This window comes from Zonotrichia albicollis, chromosome 3 (assembly GCF_047830755.1).
Source record: "Zonotrichia albicollis isolate bZonAlb1 chromosome 3, bZonAlb1.hap1, whole genome shotgun sequence".
Taxonomy (NCBI): Eukaryota; Metazoa; Chordata; class Aves; order Passeriformes; family Passerellidae; genus Zonotrichia; species Zonotrichia albicollis.
In genome coordinates this window covers 74,723,555-74,734,728 of record NC_133821.1, presented here as the reverse complement: position 1 = coordinate 74,734,728, position 11,174 = coordinate 74,723,555, and positions in this window count along the sequence as shown.

The following is an 11,174-nucleotide window of genomic DNA, read 5'->3' as shown; positions in this document are numbered from 1 at the left end:
AAGAAACTGAAACAATATCATATAATTAATCTATTAAAGCACATCTAAGTACCCCACATACTTACAATATTATCTGCTAAAGTGATCAAGATATTGTATCAAAGCAAAACTTGTAAAAGAATAAGCATATAAATTTATATGTGAATTGAAAATATTTACATTTTGGCAATAGGCAGCAAAAAAGATTGATTAATTCAGTTTATTTCTTTTTTTACTGATCAAAATAATCAACAGAAAATCAACTAGATTTTCTGTTAGAAGAGCATGGGATATTGCACATTTTCCTTCTTCTGCTGCATTTTATTTAATGGAAATTAAATCCTCTGCATTGACAATGGAAAAAAGAACCAAGCACATTATTTTTGTTTATCAATATACCGTATACTATAAATAACTAAATCCCCAAGATTGTGCAAGTTTTTTGTTTAACTATACCAATGGACTTAGAAGAAGCTTAGCTTGAATTTCTGATTGTTGCATATTCTGCTAGGGCCAGATTATGACTTTAGAAAAGATTTAGGTATTCTGATCTTCTTATATTTATTTATTAATTGTTATGCAAAATATGGCCAATAGTTATCCCTCAAAAATTGTCCCAACATTTCTCCTTGGTCTAAAATTTAAAGACCTTTCAGGTTTACCCTTTTGTATTCAAAAACTAATTTCAACAATGTGGATCTAATTGGTTACCTAGGTCGAGCAGACAAATTGACAGGTAGTGAAGTAGGACAGATGTTCCTTTATTTTATTAGATTTTATGTTCATTCAGCATTTTATGTTGGTTCTAAAATTCTGTGGCAGTATCACAAATGACCACCTTGCAGTATAAAATACAGCAAATGTTCCACAACAAATAATTCAGCAGCCAAAGCCCAACTCTTTTCTTCTTGTTGAATTTTGTATTAAGAGAAAATGTTTATCATTTTAATTAAACAGGAAAATTGTTTTGCAATATTCTGTAGTTTATTCAAGAGCATCTGGTTTAATTTTCCTAGGCTGGGAAACAGAACTGCTTTGGTTGGATGCATTAGTCACAAGATATGGGTAAGAATGCTTCCACTTGGCAAGTATTCTTCCCTGTTACTTTAAAATGTGCTCTTTCAGTAAACATGCCTGAAAAAAGCTCCCCAACTAGCAACGGCCCCAAGAGGCCAACATTTAAAGTCACAAACTAGCATATTTCAGAGGGGACTGCACCAGAGTCCCTGTTTGACTAATTCATTCTCCTTTTCTTTGATACACAGCAGATGGAAGAAAAGATGGCACATTGATTGTGAACCATTGAAAGCTTTGCCTCTGCAGAGAAGTCTTCTCTGAACATTAAAGTAAAATCCTGGGGGTTTTTGCTGCTGAGAGCTAGCAACAAGGTGGGAATCAGGGTAATTAGCCCAAACAAAAGGCTTCCTTTCCCTGATAAATCCCCAAATTTCACCCAGGTCAGTAACATCCTGATTCGCTTTAGAGCACAGTAATAAGGCATCTCCAAAATTCCCTTACTCAGACCTCTTAGGAAACCATTTGTGGTCTTCCAATCTGTCTAGCCTTATCTAACAGCAGAGGTGGATTTGCTGTGCATGGGCTTGTGGTGCTCCATGCTTGTAAAGGTTCCCACTGTCCAGAGGAACTGAGTGCAAATCTATTGCTGCCTGGTTGCCACAGAGCCTGCAGATCTGTATGGAGTGGACTGCGAGGAAGGCTATATAGGTTTTGCCTTACAGATTTTTAGTAAATCCAGGCTTTAAGGTGACCTTAACATCATGTGTAACTAGTGGTGTGGACATAGAAAAAGTGGCCTGCATTCAAGACAGCATCCTGAATGATCTGGCCTTCTTTGAATTAGTTTTCTGACTGCACTTGGTCTTAAATCTTAATGAAAAAAGAGGAAAACAAGAAAGGTTTATAAATAGTAGACACTGAAGAGACCTGGTTTTTAAATTCAGTTAAGAGTTGGTCAGTATCTAGCAAAGGAAAAAAATTACTGGTATTTTACACCAGTTTTACCCTCTGTGATTTTCTGTTTATTTTATTTCTTTGGCTAAACATTTGCAGAAAAAAAATGAAGATGAAAATCTTGGAAGGTACTTTTAAAAACAAGAAATGTACTCCACCCTTATTACAACATTATTCTTATTTAGCCAAACATTTTTCCTTTAACAAATGATCTGATATAGACACATACAAAAAATACATAAAAGACCTAGAACAGCCAAATCTTTTCAGATTAAAAATAATAATTAGGAGAGGTGAAATATGTGAATAGATGAAAGAAGGCAAAGAATGCAAAATAAACATGACAGTAATAATAGTTCTGTGAATAAAACTAAGGTCTTGCATAATAATCCTTGAGTCCATGAAGAAGAAATTAGATTGAAATAAAAATCACATGGGTTTCATGGTTGATTCCCATTTTGAGTGGATAGTGGGGCTCATGTGACTAAGCAGATGAAGACAGCAATAAGCATGTGAAGAGTGGAAGGGGGAAAAGTGAGTAAATAGCCACAGCAAAATAAGAGTGACAGGGGTAAGCATGTTAAAAGTGAAGCCACACTAACCTGCACGTTCGCTTTCTGAGATGCAGAAGTGAGAGGAAGGCTTAAAAAGGAAACTTGCAATCATTTCAGGAAGCTGTCAAAGATGTGGCCTTCCCCTGTGTTTATAGCTGGATTTTATTGCCTGGATGGTGTGCTGTTCACTCAAGGCTAGCAATTTATGCTTCCAGTCTCTCTCTGAGAGCTAGGCTGCTTGCTGCAGGAGCCCCTTGGGGCAGCAGAGTTTTCAACAGAAAGTAGTCACATACATCACCAGTTCCCTAAAGTGGATATAATTGCCTTTGCTGACCTACAGACAGACAGACAGAGCATACTCTCTCCAAGAATTTCCAAAAAAACAGGGATTATTACTTTTCCTGATACCCTTCACATCTCCCAATACAGTTTTCTTCTAAACTTGATTCAACATAATGTATGCCAAGAATGCTTTGGTTTGCATTGATTGTTTTCTCATTATAAGCCCAGGTAAAGGAGAGACCACTGAATCAGACTTGTTTTCAAAGACAGCTTTGACTGCTGCATGCAGTCACTGGCTGCATAGCAGAGTTCTCTCATGCAGCACAGGGAGTGCCAGTATCTCTCAAAACAGCACATTAACAACCCATTTTGGAGTAATCCCTGATTTGAGTTCAGGGGCTTGCACCAAGTGATCTACAGAAGTCCTTCATGATATAAAAGCTTCTGTAACTCTGTAATCCTATATGTCACCATATTGACACAGCAGTGACAAGTGAGAAGGGGGCAGAGAATTTGTTTCTGTCACCAATATACATTTAATCACACCAAAAACATGGATGCTCAAACATTACAAGTTCATTTCTGTATGAAATCCAGAACCTGACACTTAAATATTTTTATAACTGTCATATATTTCCTTTTTTGAAGAAAAATATCACTAAGGCCATTACTGCAGAATTTTGCTTATCAAGAATTACTACTTTTTACACCTTTTTTTTTTTTTTGTCAGAAATAGTCCACATATTTCTCCCTTAGTTTTAAGATTTGCAGTATCAGTCTTCATCACTGTACAGGTAGCCAACCACTATTAGTCTTATAATGGAAACTGGGTTGCTGCATTGTTTAGTTTCTGTCTGTATGAGAAAAAGTGAATGCAACATAACCAAAGGAAGTTTACACAAGTTGTAAGTGTAGCTATGACTTCAAGAGAATCCCAGATTTACAATAAAGTTGCAACATTTGTATTTACACTATGTTAATGATCTGTGAATAAGACTAAATACCATGGTTTTAGCTGGTTGAAGATAAAACTTTCTGTTGTTTGGCAACAGAAGGTAGTGCATCATAGTAAAGTTGATTAACCTCACCTGAAATGTTTGCACTATTTTCTGTGCTGTATAGTCAGTATAGTGCATAAGAACAAGGAAAACATAGTCACAGGGTGAGAAATGATGCCTTATTGACTTTATAGTCCAACAGGGTGAAAATCACACCCCAACATGAAGTATTTGCTGAATGGCCTCATGCTCAGTCAGCTAAATAAAATTTTAAACCTAAAATAACTATTGCAGATTTATGCTTTGAGAAGTTGCCCCTGGCAGGCACCTCAGGCTTCAAAATAAAACTTCAGTTGTTTCTTATCACTCCAGTTTTCCTGCCACAACTGGCCTGTTCAGGCCTCTTCTCAAAGTTAGAATATCATTACAAGGTGAGAGAAAGAGTTTCTTGTCCTATTCAAGCTCACCTCTGTGATCTATCAAGTATATACTGGATCTACATATAAACTTATTTGACATGTTAGGATAAATAAATGGTATTTGTACACAAATCTAAAATAATAGCTTTGTGTTCCTTTAGATACAACTCATGAAACCATATACTTACACCTAGTAATTGATAATACAACACTCTCAGTTGTTTATTGTTAAATCTCCACAACTCCATTACAAACTTCAATATCATTTTCCTCCAAAAGAAGAAAACCAACATATTTTAGCAAACAGGGCAAGAAGGGGAAAGCCAAATAAAGATCTCAGTAAAATAAAATCTCCTTTTAAATATTTAGTGATGTAGAGAGCTTACCTCCAAATTCATGTACAGTTCACTTGCTGTTTTCCTTCTTCTGTTATCAAGTAATAACAAAACCAAGCATATACCTGATTTCTGAGGTGTCCTAAAACAGAGGCTGTCTGACACAGTATCTCTGGTGCTCTAGAGATACTGCAGGACAAAACATTTCCAAATCCAGCCCTCAGTCATCTTGGTTTAACCAGAAATCCAGTTTTTCCAAGCAGCACATAGGGCTACATAAAGCTTAAGTAACAGAATATCAGGCTGGTGAACACTCTACTTTTCTCAATATTTCTGCTTGTATCTGTTCAGTTTGAGCTCATTTTCATATATATTTGCTATAGCTTTTATTAAAAAAATAGCTGTTTCTCTGAAAATTCCCCTAATTTTTTATGTGTACTCCCTCAAAGTGCCAGGCTTTCTCAGAGTCAGTTCAAATGTATCCTTTCAATTCCCAATGTTGTTTCAGTAACTTCAGACTAAATAAATAAAATGCACCTGGATTTGAGAGACAAAGTCTTCACCACTGCATATTTAAAAGGAAAATAATTTATTCAGATCAGAACATACAGTTTTCCATTCCCCAAACCCGAGAATATCTAAATTGCTGCTTTTCACTCCATAGAGATCAAATCTATTCTCAAAATAGCACAAATTCTCCATGACATGGGATAACCACTTCCACCAATTTCTAGCAAAGTACCAATTTCCCATAAATATTCTTTGGCTAATTTTTCCTTTTTTCCAGCATGATGTTTTCTGGTTTGGTTCCTAAAAATTTTCACCTCTGGTGTTGTGCAAGGCAGTCTTTTTTTACTAATGAAATATAAAAGTAAAAACATGAGTGAATTCACCTAAATTATATTTCCCTGCCAGTTGAAGTTCATCCAAAGAGTGAAGCAGTCAGTGTATATTAATTTTTAGGGTAAATGTATTCAGGAGTATATTAATTTTCTCATGCAAAAAAGGTTTTCCAAGCTGGAATACTTGAGCCTGTCATGAATTTTACCATTTTGACATAGCAATACCCAAAACATATAATTGTATCTCCATGTATAATCATTTAGAAAAAGCTTCATGTATATTTTAGCTCTTTTGTTGACTGCTTTTTCTTTCCTTTTGAGGAGTCTCATTATTAGAATAACCAGGATGATGTTTTTCTTTTCTTGCCATATAAAGATGTCTTGGCAAAAAAAATGTCACCAAACTGCATCTGTGAGCCTTGTGACAGAGGTAGAAACATCTTCAGATTGCTTTAGAGTTTTCTGAAATCCATGTGTTCTCCCTTGGGGCGCAGGAAATCATCTCAGGTGGAATTCTTAGTGCTACTGATTTTTGCCACCAACTTAACCTATTTTTTCCTAGAGAGGGGGCACAGCTCTAACTCTGAGAATTTCTTTCCTCCTTTCTCTCTCCTTTCTGAAAGGCTTCAACTAATACTGGCCACAGTAAATTTTACTGACACATCCTGTATGTGGACCATAGAAAATTTTACTGACACATCCTGTAGACCCTGCAGATTAACACACAAATGTCTGTGAGTACCTGCATGACATTCTGTAGAATATAGCTGTACCTTCTGGCACATTTCCCACTCCTCTAAATGAAATGCCCATTTTCAATTGGCTTGCTTGAAATCTGCTCCAGGGTCAAACACAACTTTGGGGTAAAAAGCTGTTAATTCTATAAAGATAGAGATAGAAAAGGCAAGACAAAATATTTGCTACCTTTCTTCTCATATGTGTTTTTACATGCACTCTTGATGACAAAGACAAGATGGAAAAACTAGAGAGAAACCCCTAAAAAGAAACTGAAAAACAGATTAGCTCCTGGATGCCTTTATTTGAGGATATTAAATCTTTATGCCCTACAAGTCTGAGCAAACATCAGTTGCTTCACTGAGATGTCAGATGTTGCTTCACTGATTCACCAAGTTGCATCCACAGCTAGGAAATCACAGTTTAAGTCTCCTAGCAAGTCACCCATTCTTATGAAAGAAGCTTTTATTCATATAAAAAGAACACATGTAATTTATTATTCTAATAAGTTAAGCCTCCCAGTAGTATTTGCCAGGGAACTGTTATTCTAATACCTTGCTTGTCTTTGCAAGATGATCATCTTGATAATTTAAAATGTCATAGGATGTTTGCAGGAACAATAGACCAAATTCCTGAGTTGGTGTAAATTGGCACGACTCCACAAATATCAAAGAAGCAATGCCATTTTCCACCACATTATCAATGTTTACAAATTAAACGGATGTTTTGTGGTTTACTACATGTCAGAAAACTTGTAGCGCATCTCAAGCCCTCATAAGCTATGCTGTAAAACTATTTGATTTTTAATAGATATACAAAAACAAACTTTCACATCAGAATACTGACCTCAAATTGTTCTTTAATATCAGGGTTAAACCTCACATCTTTAATGGTTCAGGGAATGACTGTGCAAAAGATGCTAATGGCAAATTTCCTGAAGCACAGGCCAGATTTGTTCTGAATGCAATGCTTTACAACACCTTGATCATGAGACTGTATCTTCAAAGTTTTCTGGGTGAAGTTTAATTGGTTTTATTCTGAACCACTTCCTTCTTTCTGACAATAAAGGATTACCTTAAGAAGCACATTTGAGGTTTCAGAGTAGACATTCCATCAATCTTTTCCTAAAGTATATGAACACTATTCAGCAAAAGCAACATCTCAACTTGTTCCAAAGTTTTGTTTTAATCCTTTTTTGGCTCATGGAAAATCAACAGCTTTTAAATGTAATATACGTGTAAGTACAAACACTAGATAGAAATTTATATATTTTAAAATCAAAATTACACAATGAGGAACTATGAAGAATGAGCATTTCTGACATTAATTATACATTAAATACACTATACATTTACATGAAAACAATAATAATGCTTAGAAAAATATCTCTCATCAAGTGGTCCAAAGTCTCTGAACAAATGTCCTGTGATCCTCAAAGTGTTCCTATGAGACAATTGCATATGAATAGATCACTTAGCCATGTTAAACTACTTTTTCCATTCAGCCTTGTTAGAAATAGAACCAGTAAAAAATAGTTTATAGCATTTCCAACAGGAAAGAGATGTGTAGAGTAGAAGGATGAGGGGACCCTATGGGATGTGGCAGAAAAGCAAGGGCATGAGTTTGAAGGGAGAACATGGCAGTCCTGTTCATGGCAGCACAACAAGAAAGAGGAAAGTCTGCCCATACAGCAAGCTGACCCCTCAGAACCTAGAGTTGCTTGTGCCCAGAAGTATCTCTTCTTCTGAGAAATTCCAGGTCGCCTAATTCTCCCAAAAAATCTTGAAGTTCACTTTGTTTATATTCCACTCCCTCTGTCCTTACATGCTCAGATAGTGTGCCTAACAGTCCTTTCTCACTTTTCTTTCCACACCTTGACTGCTGACTGATAACCACTGCAGATCCTCTACAGACCATTGCAGCTGGTGGAGCTGGAAGACCCACCTGAGGTTTTTATGTTGGGTTTTTTTCAAAGGGGAAAAAATCCTGGCTCCTGCTCCAGCAGGGATTTAAAAACATGAGTTGCATATGCCAAAAATCCATCTGTCTCAAATGTTAAGGTCAGAGAAGTAGCCATATCTGATGAAACACATGGCAGCCCAAATCAAAGATCCTGGATGACCTCTACCATTACCATTTGTAGTCCCTTTCCATCATTGCTAGATGGAATGAAATAAGGATGCCATTAAATCTTAGTTTCCTTTAGCATATTTATTATGATAGAAAAATTGTGCATAAGTTGCTTTTGTCTTAATCCATCACTTGTTGACTTTCACAAATGTTTCAAAACCTGCCAACTAAAAAGGGACTGCTACTACACCAGGATGTAGTATGGTGCTAAATGTACTAGTCAAAACATTTTACAAGTGTACCCTTTCATTAACCTTGAGATAAAAAAAAAAGGAGAATTCCTTATCCCTTTTTCTCTCTGGAGGAAGTAGAAAATCACACTCCAATTTACAGCAGAATGGTAGTCACATTCCATAGCTCTAGTTACAGTATTCTCTAAAATCAATAGAAACTGAGTTGATAAAGTACTTGCAGAAAACCATCAGTCTGCTTGGCACTTAAGACAAGGCTTAAAACTGAAGTTGTCCTATGGAATAGCACATGCCAAGAGATAACAAGTAGTAGCATGATAAGAGGCTGCAGAACAACCTCTGTCAGGAAAATCACAGTCTGCCACAACTCAGTGAACAGTGTAGATGATGCTTTTTTGATGCTGGTCAGATAGAAGCAAGTAGTTTTTTTTTTCTTAAAGCAGTTGTCCCCAGAGTGTGCCAAAGAACTGTCAAAACTAGTAGCTCTAGTAATGCACATTAATAGAAAACTGTAATATTTACAGGCAGTAATACAAAAAGTCTGCATAGACATTTTTTCTATATAATTGCCACCAAAAAAGTCTGCCAAGGCAATTTATGTCACTGCAAATACTACTTGTCCTTGTAAATGTTTCTTTGTTATGTTTTTCTTTTCATACTTTTTTTCATTCTTTTATTTTTCTTCACATACATTTGCAGTGAAAAAAAAGGGTGAGCAAAGCTCTTATTTTTCTCTACAATGACAAATACCTCCTAACAGACTAATGAACAAGGACAACAAAACTCTGCGCCATTTTTCACAACTGCTACAGCTAAAATGTATCTGCCATCTCTAGGAAGAATATTTGGTCTAAAATATCCCCTACATAATGGGCAGGGGTCTCAAACTATATGTATTACTAAAAGATGTATGTGTTCTGTTGGAACATACTAAAACATTTGAATTAATTATATCCAACAGGACCTTCCAATAAATTAGTAACACACTTTGAACACTGTTTGCACTGTTCCTTCTTCCTTTGGAGGAAACCTACTGTGTTTAACTGAAGAAAACATACGAGATGCCAAAAATGGTAGTGATTTATGGTTTCACAGTAAAAGTCAAACATTCCTCTGAAATCTGAATAAAGAAATAGTGCATGAGCACTGAGAATATATTCCAGAGATGTCATTCCGCTTGGTTCAGCTGCACTTGGAAGACATTTCCTGTCAGTGGAGTGCTCTTCAACACAGAGAACTCTGCAGAGCTGTGAACTTAAGCACTAGAATAGCTATATTCCTTTAAGACTGCTTTTATATTTCATCGTAGCTAGAAAATGCACCTGGAAATGTTCTTTATCGTCTAATGCAAAGGAAAGAGTATCAGGACTGACTGCATCATTTGACCTCTGGTGCTACTTTAATACAGAATAAAATTGTCATAATTGAAAACACCACTTGGCAAGTTGCTATTAATTATGTATTGGATTCTTGCCTTAGACCCATGTTGCATTTAATTCTCGTGTTCAAAGGTTCTGGTTTCTATTGTGTTTTCATTTTTTGGCTGTGGACCAAACATGAGTTGCAGCATTATCTGCAGGATCCTCTTCAGCATTTCCTTTCAGCAATGCTGCTGGCTGCAGGCAGCCATGGCCTGGCGTATTTTGCATGAGGAACACTAGAAAATACAATGCAGAGTCACTTCTGATTCTGCCTCAGAGCAGATCCTGATCCTGACTCTGTTAGCAGTGCAGAAAGTCAACCACATGCGCCTTTACTGGATCAGGTGACTGTTACACTTCCCATTTGACTTCCTGAGGAATTCCCATCTCAACTCGAGTTTTCAGAGTTTTCAGCAATGGGTTTGTTATCCTTAAACTATGTCTGTCCATCCAGCAATAGAAATGTGGTTGGGATCCATCTTGGGCACATCACTGCTTTGCTGTTGAATTGGCCCAGGGGATCTGATACAGAGATCATGCTGTAGTTAAACCTTTTTCTTGCTCAGCATGATAAAGCTAATACCAGAAGGGGTATAGTGTTTCAAACAGATGATATATGATCCAGTACAGAAGCTTATAGTACGATCGTCCCTCACAAAAGTTTGAACAAAATAGAACCAGTAAATTGAGTTTATATTGGTTCATCCATTTCTTTCTTATAGTTACACCTGTTTTAATCTGGTTCATGAAGACATCAAGCATGATTTACTGTATTGTAGAACCATAGTCAGTTTCACCAACTTCCTTCTTCTTCTCTTGAAAATCCCCAAGCACTAGTAAAAGGCAATTTATGTTTTGCAGAAATCCTTCAAAGTATGAGACATTTCTGTATCATCAGCTGTCGTAGACCCATTGAAACCAAGGGAGCTGGTTCCCAGTTGGCTCCTGGAGAGGATCTGACTGCATGTATCATACCCTTTCACAAACCAGCGCTCTTTCACTTGTCTTTTTGTTAAAAGCTTCTGTCAGGGGAACAATAATATCAAAACCTACAATCCACATCCAAGCAAAACTTTTTATTACAGAACTGAAAACAAGCTCAATAGTTGTTTGAGCTACAGAACTAAGGACCTGTAATATTTTCCAGAAAGTAAATTATGTCATTAATTCAGCGCAGTGAAACTCCTCACAATAATTAAGTTTAAATTAAGCTAATTTTTAACAGCATACTAGCTGGTTTTTTTGAAGGAGCAGTTGGTTTATTCTCTCATTTTCATCCACTATGGTTCACTTTGGGACAAAGACAATTTTGTGCAG